Source organism: Aethalodelphis obliquidens, unplaced genomic scaffold (assembly GCF_003676395.1).
Source record: "Aethalodelphis obliquidens isolate GAN/ISIS:26980383/991018 unplaced genomic scaffold, ASM367639v1 scaffold30, whole genome shotgun sequence".
Taxonomy (NCBI): domain Eukaryota; kingdom Metazoa; phylum Chordata; class Mammalia; order Artiodactyla; family Delphinidae; genus Aethalodelphis; species Aethalodelphis obliquidens.
In genome coordinates this window covers 6,574,154-6,585,955 of record NW_020837974.1, presented here as the reverse complement: position 1 = coordinate 6,585,955, position 11,802 = coordinate 6,574,154, and the positions used below count along the sequence as shown (strand labels likewise).

The following is an 11,802-nucleotide window of genomic DNA, read 5'->3' as shown; positions in this document are numbered from 1 at the left end:
TGTTACACACTAGATTGTTGTAGTTTATTTATTTTATACATAGTAGTTTGTACCTCTTAATCCCCCACCCCTATCTTGCCCCTCCACACTTCCCTCTCCCACTTGGAACCACTAGTTTGTTCTCTATATCTGTGAGTGCTGCTTTTCTACTATATTCACTAGTTGTATTTTTTAGACTCCACATATAAGTAATAACATAGAGTATTTGTCTTTCTCTTTGTTTATTTTTGGCTGTGTTGGGTCTTTGTTGCTGCGCACGGGCTTTCTCTAGTTGCAGCGAGCGGGGGCTACTCTTCATTGGGGTTTGCAGGTTTCTCATTGCGGTGGCTTCTCTTGTTGGGAGCACGGGCTCTAGGCGCATGGGCTTCAGTAGTTGTGGCGTATGGGCTCAGTAGTTGTGGCTCGCGGGGTCCAAAGCGCAGGCTCAGTAGTTGTGGCGCATGGGTTTATTTGCTCCACAGCATCTGGAATCTTCCCGGACCAGGGCTCAAACCCATGTCCCCTGCACTGGCAGGCGGATTCTTAACCACTGTGCCAGCAGGGAAGTCCGTCTGACTTATTTCACTAAACATAATACCCTCCAGGTCCATCCACACTGTTGCAAATGGCAAAATTTCATTCTTTTTTATGGCTGAGTAGTTTTCCATTGTATATATGTACACCACACTTATTTATCCATTCATCTGTTGATAGACACTTAGGTTGCTTCCATATCTTGGCTATTGTAAATAATGCTGCTATGAACATTGGAGCGCTTGCATCTTCTCAAATTAGTGTTTCATTTTCTTTGGATATATGCCCAGGAGTGGAATCGCTGGATCATGTGGTGGTTTTATTTTCAGTTTTTTGAGGAACCTCCACACTGTTTCCACCAATTGGCTGCACTAATTTACTTTCCCAACAACAGCGTACAATGGTTCCCTTTTCTCCACCTCCTCACCAACATTTGTTATTTGTGGTCTTCTTGATGCTAGCCATTCTGAAAAGTGTGAGGTGATAACTCATCGTGGTTTTTATTTGAATTTCTCTGATGATTAGTGATGTTGAGCATCTCTTCATGTGCCTGTTGGCCAATATTTGTCTTCTTTGGAAAAATGTCTATTCAGGTCTTCTGCTCATTTTTTAATTGTTTTTTTTAAAAAAATATTGAGTTATGGGACTTCCCTAGTGGTCCAGTGGTTAAGACTCCGTGCTCCCAATGCAGGGGGCCTGGGTTCGATCCCTGGCTAGGGAACTAGATCCCGGATGCCACAACTGAAAGATCCCGTATGCCACAACGAAGATCTTGCACGTGGCAATGAAGATCCCGCGTGCTGCAACTGAGACCTGGCGCAGCCAAATAAATAAATATTTTTTTAAAGTATTGAGTTATACGAGCTGTTTATAAATTTTGGGTATTAATCCCTTATCAATCATATAATTTGCAAATATTTTCTCCCATTCAGTAAGTTGTTTTTCTGTTTTGTCAGTGGTATTTTTTGCTGTGCAAAAGCTTTTAAATTTAAATAAGTCCCACTTGTTTATTTTTACTTTTATTTCCTTGGCCCTTGGCAAAAGATTTAAAAAATACATTGCTATGATTTATATCAAAGAGTGTTCTGTGTTTCCTTCTAGCTTTATGGTTTCCAATCTTACGTTTAGATCTTTAATCCATTTTGAGTTTATTTTTGTATGGTGTGAGAAAGTGGTCTAATCTCATTCTTTTACATATAGCTGTCCAGTTTTCCCAGAACCACTTATTGAAGAGACTGTTTTTTCCCCACTGTATATTCTTGCCTCCTTTGTCATAGATTAATTGACTGTAAATGTATGGGTCTATTTCTGAGCTCTGTCTTCTTTTCTGTTGATCAATGTGAATGTTTTTGTGCCAGTACCATACCATTTTGATTACTGTAGTTTTGTAGTATAGTCCGAAGTCACAGAGCTTGATACATCCAGCTTTGTTCTTCTTTCTCAAGATTGTTTTGGCTATTTGGGGTCTTTGTGTTTCCATACAGATTTTAGAATTATTTGTTCTAGTTCTGTGAAAAAAAAAGTCATTAATATTTTGATTGGGATTGCACTGACCTTATAGATTGCCTTGGGTAGTATGATCATTTTAATAGTATTCTTCCAACCCATGAACACGGTATGTCTTTCCATCTGTTTGTGTTGTCTTCAATCAATTTCTTTCAGCAGTGTCTTAGTTTTCCAAGTACAGGTTTTTTATCTCCTGAGGTAGATTTATTCCTAGGAATTTTATTCTTTTGATATGACTACAAATGGGATTATTTCCTTAATTTCTCTTTCTGATAGTTTGTTGTTAGTGTAGAGAAATGCAGCAGATTTCTGTATTTTAATTTTGTATCCTGCATCTTTACTGAATTTGACGAGTTCTAGATTTTTGGTGGCACCTGTATGATTTTCTACATATAGGAAATCATTAATCATGCCATCTGCAAACGGTGACAATTTTACTTCTTCCTTTCCAATTTTGATGTTTTTATTTATTTTTCTTTTCTGATTATTGTGGCAAGAACTTCCAATACTATTGTTGAATAAAAGTGGTGACAGTGGGCATCCTTGTCTTGTTTCTGATCTTAGAGGAAGTGCTTTCAGCTTTTCACTGTTGACTATGATGTTATTTGTGGGCTTATCATATATGGCATTATATCAAAGTATATTCTTATACCCATTGTGGAGAGTTTTTTTTTTTTTTTTTTTGTTGTGGCAGTACGCGGGCCTCTCACTGTTGTGGCCTCTCCCGTTGCAGAGCACAGGCTCCAGACGCGCAGGCCCAGCGGCCATGGCTCACGGGCCCAGCCGCTCCGCAGCATGTGGGATCTTCCCGGACCAGGGCATGAACGCATGTACCCTGCATCGGCAGGCGAACTCTCAACCACTGCGCCACCAGGGAAGCCCAGTGGAGAGTTTTTATCATAAATGGATGTTGAATTTTGTCAAAAGCTTTTTCTGCATCTATTAAGATGATTATATGATTTTTATGCTTTAATTTGTTAATGTGATGTAACACATTGATTTGTAGATACTGACCCATCCTTGCATCCCTGGGATAAACCCCATTTGATCATGGTGTATAATCCTTTTAATGTATTGTTGGATTTGATTTGCTAGTATTTGGTTGAGGATCTTTGGATCTATGTTCATCAGTGATATTGGCCTATACTTTTCTTTTTTTTGTGATATCTTTGCTTTTGGTATCAGGGTGATGCTGGCTTCATAGAATGAGTTCAGAAGCATTGCTTTCTCTGCAAATTTTTTGGAATAGTTTGAGAAGGTTAGGTGGTAACTCTTCTCTAAATGTTTGGTAGAAGTCACCTGTGAAGTCACCTGGTCTTGGTCTTTTGTTTGTTGGGAGTTTTTTAAATTACTGATTCAACTTCATTAGTGATCATTGGTCTGTTCATATTTTCTGTTTCTTCCTGGTTGAGTCTTGAGAGATTGTACATTTCCAGGAACTTGTCCATTTCTTTTAGGTTGTCCATTTTATTGGCATATAGTTGTCTAGTAACTTTTTATAATCCTTTGTACCTCTGTGGTGTTGGTTGTAACTTTTCCATTTTTGTTTCTGATTTTATTGATTTGGGCACTCTTTTTTCCTTGATGAGTCAGGCTAAAGGTTTATCAATTTTATCTTTTCAAAGAACCAGGTTTTAACTTCAATGATCTTTTCTATTGCTTTTTAAATCTCTATTTCATTTATTTCTGCTCTTTATGATTTCTTTCCCTATACCAACTTTGAGTTTTATTCTTCTTTTTGTAGTTTTAGGTGTTAGGTCAGGTTGTTTGATATTTGTTTCCTGAGGTAGGCTTACATCACTATAAACTTCCCGCTAAGAACTGCTTTTGCCATGTCCCATAGATTTTGGATTGTTGTGTTTTCATTTCCATTTGTCTCCAGGTACTTTTTAATTTTCTCTTTGATTTGTTTTCATTGACCTATTGGTTATTTAGTAGCATTTGTTTAGCCACCATGTGTTTGTGCTTTTTGCAGTAGTTGATTTCTAGTCTCATAGTATTGTGGTTGGAAAAAATACTTGATATGACTTCAGTTTTCAAAAATTTGCTGAGACTTGTCTTGTGGCCTAGCATGTGATCTAACCAGGTGAATGTTCCATGTGCACTTGAAAAGAATGTGTATTCTCCTGCTTTTGGATGGAATGTAATATATATATAAAGTCCATTTGGTCCAGTGATTCCCTGATTTTCTCTCTAGATGATCTGTCCATTGATATAAGTGGAGTGTTAAAGTCCCATACTATTACTGTTACTGTCAATTTCCCCCTTTATGTCTGTTAATATTTGCTTTATGTATTTAGGTGTTCTATGTTGTGTGCATATATATTTTTATTCATTGTTATTGGATTGATCCCTTGATCATTATGTAATGTTCTTGTCTCTTGCTCAGCCTTTATTGTAAAGCCTGTTTTGTCTGATACAAGTATTGCTACCCCAGCTTTCTTCTGATTTTCATTTGCATGGAATACTTTCCGTTCCCTCACTTTGTGTGTCTTTAGATCTGAAGTGAGTCTCTTATAGGCAGCATATATACGGGTATTATTTTTGTATCCATTCAGCCACTGTATGTCATTTGATTAGAGCATTTAGTCCACTTACATTTAAAGTAATTACTGATAGGTATGCACTTATTGCCACTTTCTTAATCGTTTTCTGGTTGTTTTTGTAGTTCTTTTGTTCCTTCTTCTTTTGTCCTATTCCTTTGTGAATTGATGACTATCTTTAATGTTATGTTTGAATTCCTTTCTATTTTTTGTGTATCTATTACAGATTTTTGGTTTGTTATTACCATGAGGTTTACATATAGCAATCTATATATGTGTGATTAAGTTGCTGATCTCTTGATTTCAAATGCATTTTAATATCTTTTTGTTGCGTACCCTTTAACTACTTATCGTGAGCATACAGGATTGTACTACTTTTGCCTTTTAACCTTCCTAATAGCTTGTATGTGGTTAACTTACCACCTTTCCTGTGTATTTGCCTTTACCAACGAGCTTTTTCTTTTTGTAATTTTCATGTCTCTAGTAGTGGGTTTTTTTTTTTTTTTTTTTTTTTGCTTAGTCAAGTCCCTTTAACATTTCTTGTAATGCTGGTTTGGTGGTGCTGAACTCTTTCAGCTTTTGCTTGTCTATAAAACTTTTGATCTCTCCATCAAATCTGAATGAAAACCTTGCCGGGTAGAGTATTCTTAGTTGTAGGTTTTTCCCTTTCATCACCATATCATGCCACTCCCTTCTGGCCTGCAGTTTCTGCTGAAAAGTCAGCTGACAGCCTTATGGGAATTCCCTTGTATGTACCTTGTTCCTTTTCCCTTAGTGCTTTTAACATTGTCTCATTTTTGCCATTTTAATTACAATGTGTCTTGGTGTAATCCTCTTTGGGTTGATCCTGTTTGGGACTCTGTGCTTCCTGGACCTGAATGTCTGTTTTCTTTCCCAGATTATGCAAGTTTTCCACCATTATCTCTTCAAATATGCTTCCTGCCCCTTTCTCTCTCTCTTCTCCTTCTGTTCTGGGACCGCTATACAGTGTTAGTGTGGTCCAGTTGTACTGTCCTCACTTCTTTTTATTCTTCTGCAGCAATTGCCACTACTGTCTTCCAGCTCACGGATCCATTCCTCTGTTATCACTTTAATCTACTGTTCTTTCTGGTGTATCTTTCATTTCAGTTATTAAATTCTTCATCTCTATTTCATTCCTTTTTGTATATTCTTTCTTAAAAACTTCTAACTCCTCACTCTGTTCATCCATTCTTCTCTGAATTTCTCTGATCATCTTTACAATTGTTACCTTCAACTTTTTATTGAATAAATTGCCTACCACCTCCACTTCACTTAGTTCTTCTTCTGGGGCTTTATCTTTTTCCTTCACTTAAAACATGTTCCTCTGTCACCTCATTCTGCCTGATCTGCTGTTTTTATTTCTATGTAACTGCTAGATTGGTTACATTCCCTGACCTTGGAAAAGTGGAGTTTTGTAGGAGACGTCCTATACATCCCAGCAGTGCACTCCCCTCTGGTCACCAGGTCTACATGCTCTAGGGGTGCCCCCTATGTGGGCTGTTGTGGCTAATTACCATGGGCAGTCTGGTAGGCAGAGCCGGCCCCCAGTCCAGGTGGCTTCTAGACCCTGCCTTGCGCAGAGCCCATCAACTAGTTGGGGCCAGGTCACAAGGCAGCTGGTTGCAGAACCCCAGGGGGCCCCAGGAATCTTGATGTTGGTGTCAGCTGGCTAGCTGGGTGGTGCTAGATCCTGGGTTCTCTGGCTAAGAGGCGCAAGGTGTCCCAGAGCTGAAGCTGACCTGCTTGTGGGCAGGGCCAGGGCCTAGGGGATGCTAGGGCTGGTGCCTACCTGCCTGCTGATGGGTGGCCTAGGTCCTGCCATGGCATGCTGTGGTCTGCGGCTAATATCTACCTGCTAGTGGGTGGGGCTAGTGAATGCTCACTGGTGTGAGGTTGGTCCTCAGCCTAGTGCCAGCTCACTAGTACGTGGACTCAGGGCCCAGGGTGTCTTGGGACTGGTGCTTGCCAACTGGTGAGTGGAGCTGGGTCCTGGGTTTAGTGTGAGGTGAAGTCAGGTCCTGTGCCCCCCAGTGGACACTGGCTGTGAGCTCAGAGGGTCTTAAGGAAACCTTCCTGCTGGTGGGTGGGGCTGCCCTGGACCCCAATCTGGCCCACCAGTGGGCGGACACCAACCCCAGGACCACCCCAGCCCTGCAGTTTGCTATGTCAGGACCCAGCCAACATACCAGCAGCAGACGGGTACCAGCCCCAGAACCCCCTGAGCCATGGCTAGTTGCTTGGCCTGAGATATCCCCGAACTGGTACCTACAGGCTGTTGGGTGTGAGGAGCAGTGGTGGGGCTAGGTCCCAAGGCTAACGAACTGGAGGGAGAATTCCAAAATGGTACTTACCAGCACCAGGGTCCTTGTGGCAGAAGCAGCTCCCCAGAATGGCTGCTGCCAGCATCTAGGTCCCCAGGGTGAACTCGTTGCGTTGCCTCCTGCCTCTCCGGGAGACTCTCCAAGATCGCACGTGGCTCTGACTCAGGCTCCTTTCAAATTACTGCTTCTGCCCTGAGTCCCTGAGCATGTGGATTTTGGGTGTACCCCTTAAGAGTGAAGTCTCTCTTTCCCACAGCCCTCTGGCTCTCCCCAAAGTAAGCCCCGCCAGCCTTCCAAGCCGTTCTGGGGGATTCATTTTCCCAATGGCTGGGGAGCCTGATGTGGGCCTCTGAGCCCTTGCTCCTTGGGGACAACCTCTGCAACTGTAATTACTTTTGTGTTTGAGGGTTGCCTGCTCCGGCGGTATAGGTCTTGACTATACTCCAACTCTGCCTCTCTTACCCATCTTGTGGTTCCTTTTTAATATCTTTAGTTGTAGAGGATCTTTTCTGGTAGATTCCAGTCTTTTTCACCAACAGTTGTTCTCTAAATAGTTATAATTTTGGTGTACCCATGAGAGGAGGTGAATTCAGCATCTTCCTACTCCATCTTGGTCAAATTCCCTCAGTCTCTTGGTGTCTTAATCATAAATTCTCACAAATGGGTCTACTTCTGGATTCTCCTTCCTAATCTATCCATTGTTTTGATTATTCCTGTGTCACTATCAAATGGTCCTAAGTAGAATGCTTTTACATTTTGATATTGAAGGTACTCATCCTTTCTCAGTTTCTTGGCTATTCCTGAACAGTATCCAGAATTTTGAGCTCTGGAGACACAAAAGGTCATTAAATCTAACTACATGAGCCCTGTATTCATCATTGTTGGCCTCTTTCCTCTTTTGCCTTGAGGTACAGGTTAGACAACACAGGTCTGGTTAATGGCCACCTCCTGCTCTAACATTTCTTGGTGAAATCCCTGCAGCCACAGCCCAAGTCCTGCTGCAGAGAAAACGGCCCTTGTGGTCAGTCTCTAGAATTAGGCCCTTGAGGCTTTGAACTGGTGCCAGAATTTCACAGCTCTTCAATATTAGGTAAAGCAGGAATAGCCCACCAGGGGACCACACTCTACTTGAGTGTAACTGAGAGGATTTTAGCATAGGTGCAGCACTCTGCTCATGACTGGCTCAAGCCCTCTCTTAGTGAATCCTGGTGACCATTCTTTTATATGAGACATTCCTCATTTGAGTTTGTAGCATGAGACTCATTTATTTTTACATCTATTTTAAATGTGTGTAATAAGCCACTTAAGTTCCTGCATCAAAACAATATAAATAGAAGATAATATCTGAGTATACACTACATGCTAAATTTGTAACTATGAAGCTAATATATGTGAATCACTCACAACAATCACCTTAAGAGGAAACACTGTTCAGCATCACAAGGCTAGTAGTACACAGTGAACAAAAATGTAGCTCCAGAACCCACACTATTAACAACCATGCTGAGCTGCTTCTCCCAGTGGAAAATTTAAACTGAATTACAAGGTTTTTGTCACAAAAGCCAGCAGCCCCTGCCACGTCAGCGGAGAACCTGTGCTGAGTTCCCAGATCGGGATGCCTCCCCCTCCTGATGTGAGCGGCTACAGCACCAACACAAGATGCTTTACTTTTCAGCTTCTACTGCACACTCAGCCCCATCACTGGGTCTAATCTGCTGAATTAAATATATTTTCCTTCAGGTTTCCCCAGGATTCTGGGCTCCTGTTCTCTAGTTTCCTGAGGTTCACAGGTTCATCTTTGGTGAGTTTGCTGGTTTTCTCACTGTTTCTCTGCTTCTTCCTGACCACACTCTTCAGTGCCTATTTCTCAGCCATCCCAACTAAACACACAGGGTTTTCAGTGAATCTGTGCTAAAGAGTGACTTGTTCTGTGGACCCTTTCCAGGATCGCAATGTTCCACCCTATCCCCTGGGAAGGAACTATAGAGCTCAAGTAAGACTTCAAAATGTTTTCATGTGAAAATACCTCACCCCCGCAACCTCTCATGTCATCCAAGCACAAATTCTTCTTTCATCCTGTAACCCCCAGGGTCAGTGTTGACTGGAGTTCAAAGGACAAAGTGAAGACTTTAAGTGTCACTTAGCTGAAGACTTTTCTCAGCAATCTGGAAAAACCCTGTTCACTTTATAATTTAGGAGAGAACAACAACTCACCTTCTGGCAGAGCTCATGGTCACAAGGGAAGAAAAAGTCTTACTGAAAAATATTTTAAATGATTTAAAAGCAATGATTCAACAGTAAGATTAACAGGCCATGCACAGCAATGCCAGTTCCCTGAAAAGCATTCCTTGCTGTCACTTGTCAACATGGGGAAGGTTCAGCCTGTGCAGAGGCCTCCACCTCTCCTGCTGGAACTGGCCTCAGCTATGGTTCCATCCTGGCCTGGGCCTGACCAGCTGGTGTTGCTGCTCATGAAGCCCACAGCCCTGCCTCTGCCAGCACAGGGCTTACTGGCACAAAACGCTTCAGAGCTGTAGTTGTCAAGGTGGGGCATTTGCACTGCACATGGTACAAAATATCCACTGGCGTCATGCAGGAAAAATTAGTATTTCTAATTTTTAAAGATAACAGTAATAAAAAGTTAACTTCATTGTATTTTTAAGTGACACTGGTACCCTCACTGGGATCCTCATGCCATGGTTCACCTCTAACAAGATCAGTATCCTAAGGTCAGAGAGGCAAATTCAAGATTATGACCAACTGCAACTTATGTGCTACAGGATGTAATGGTTTTGTGGTCCCAAACAGTATATACCCCCTTTAAGAATGCTGTTATTTGAATTTGGAAATCATTTTCTGACCTGTTGACAAGTCTTCCAAATGAAGAATCTCAGTGGGTTTTGACTCATTTATTTAAAAAGTAATAAATGCAGCCAAAGAAGCACCTATTCTACTTGGATTTACATATGTTTGAGACATACTCTTTTCAGTTATGAAGGTCAGTTTATTTTGAGAGTTTTTAATGAAATTTCAACTAGAACTTCAGAAAACGTTAAGCCATGATTTTAAAATTGTTTCTCAAAACAGGCAGAGTAGAAAGACGTGAGCTCACCTCTTCTTACGAAAACACCAAAATCACAACTGCAAAACAACCACTGACAAAAAAATGCTGGAACCTACCAAAAAAGATATCCTACATCCAAAGACAAAGAAGAAGCCACAACAAGACGGTAGGAGGGGTGCAATCGCGATAAAAATATTTCTCACTTTGCTCAGTACAACGTTTCTTTTAGAGCAAAAGTGTTTTTTGTACTGTTAACCAATAAAATACTTAAAAACATTTATTTCACCATAAATTCATCCATTACATCTTAATGTGTATAATAAATAAGTGCTTAATTTTAATATATAAATAATTTTTAAACTGATAAATATGTCCAAACTTCTGGCATCTTATGACTCTAAGGTTCTGTTTCAGTTCCTAGTGCTACGTAGCAAAACTAGTGGTGTAAACACCATTGTTTTATCATGCTCATGGATTCTATGGGTCAGGAATCTGGAAAAGGTACAAGAAAGATGGCTTGTCTCTGCTCTCTGATGCCTGGGACCTCAGCTGGAAGACTCAAAAGCTGGGTGTTGGGATCATCTGATTCACATCTGAACCATGTCTTGTGGCAGATGCTCAACACAGGCTGGGACCTCAGCTAGGTCTGCTGGAGGGACACCTACATGTGGCCTTTCCATGTGGCTGCTTGGGCTTTCTCACAGCATGGTGCTTGGGTGCCAAGAGTAAACATCTCAAGAAACAGGACGTGGAAGCTACCAGTTTCTTCAAGGTCTGGGCTTGGAAACTGGCCCAGCTACACTCCACCATATTCTGTTAATCTAGCACTCACAGAGCCCATATTCAAGGGGAAAGGACTTAGTCCCAAACTCTCAATATATTAAGAGTGGCAAAGAATTTGGGGAACACGTTATAAAACTTGCACAGATTCTAAGGTTGGGGCTCTATCTACCACACTGGTCTGTCAGCTGCATAAACATCTCCACATTTACAGAGCTTCCAACTTTCTCTTTTGATCTTGTGAAGTACCAGCTTGGCAGGCATTTAATAACTTGGGACTCCTCTTCCCCCTCCTGGATCCCTAGTGACCTTTACCTCTATATCTCTACCTTAGTTTTCCCACTCTGCTCCCAGATCCCACAGAAAAGCTCCGCTCTCTGGAACTGTTCCACTGAATACAGGCTAAAGATCCCCAGGGCACTGGTAGGCTGCCTTTCTAAAATGAGACTCACAAACCCAACTTCTAGCTTTTATTTGGCAGGGAGGGAGGGGGAAAGAAGAAATGAGCTTGTTTGGCTGAGTGACCTAATCACAGGAAATCATGGATCCTCCTGCAGAAACCCCTAGACTAGCTGGATGACTGTGTCCAGCCTGGGACACCACACAGTGAGAACTTGAAATTACAGCAGATGCCCAGGACAGGGAAGAACTCGAAGTCCTATTTAAAAGGAGAGGCTGAAGAGTTCCTTAAACCACAGAAGGAAACAGTGAAAGCAGAAAGAGACGACAGTGTTTTCATGTATTTGACTGCTTGTCAGAGGGAAAGGAGAGGACAGAGGCGCTCTGCTGTTCCAGGAAGCAGAACAAGAACAAGTCAGAGTTTTAAGGAGTCCAGCATCCGGAGGCTATTTTGTGGCAGTCTGGGTGAGAGATGATAGCAAGTACCGAGAGAAGAGAGAGATCTGAGACATTCTGGAGAATAACCTGCCAGGACTTGGTAAGGAACTAGCTAGGGAAGGAAAGGATGAAGGAGACAATGGTGTTGAGGATTTGGGGCTGGTCATTCAGAATAACTTCTAAGTTTCTTCCCAACTCTCAGATACTGAGATTCTAT

At 41.6% G+C, this 11,802-nt stretch overlaps 1 long non-coding RNA gene across 2 annotated transcripts in view; it reads left to right on the top strand.

The window, feature by feature from the left end:
- LOC113630490 (uncharacterized) overlaps positions 1–10,035 on the top strand; it is a 51,188-nt gene extending 41,153 nt beyond the window's left edge. The window contains exons 2-3 of one of the 2 annotated variants that reach the window (XR_003436997.1): positions 8,645–9,902; positions 9,992–10,035. This is a non-coding gene — a long non-coding RNA (uncharacterized LOC113630490). Of the gene's footprint in view, positions 1–8,644 lie in introns of both variants that reach the window. The other variant, XR_003436996.1, reaches the window with a different exon arrangement.
- Positions 10,036–11,802: the final 1,767 nt, after the last annotated feature.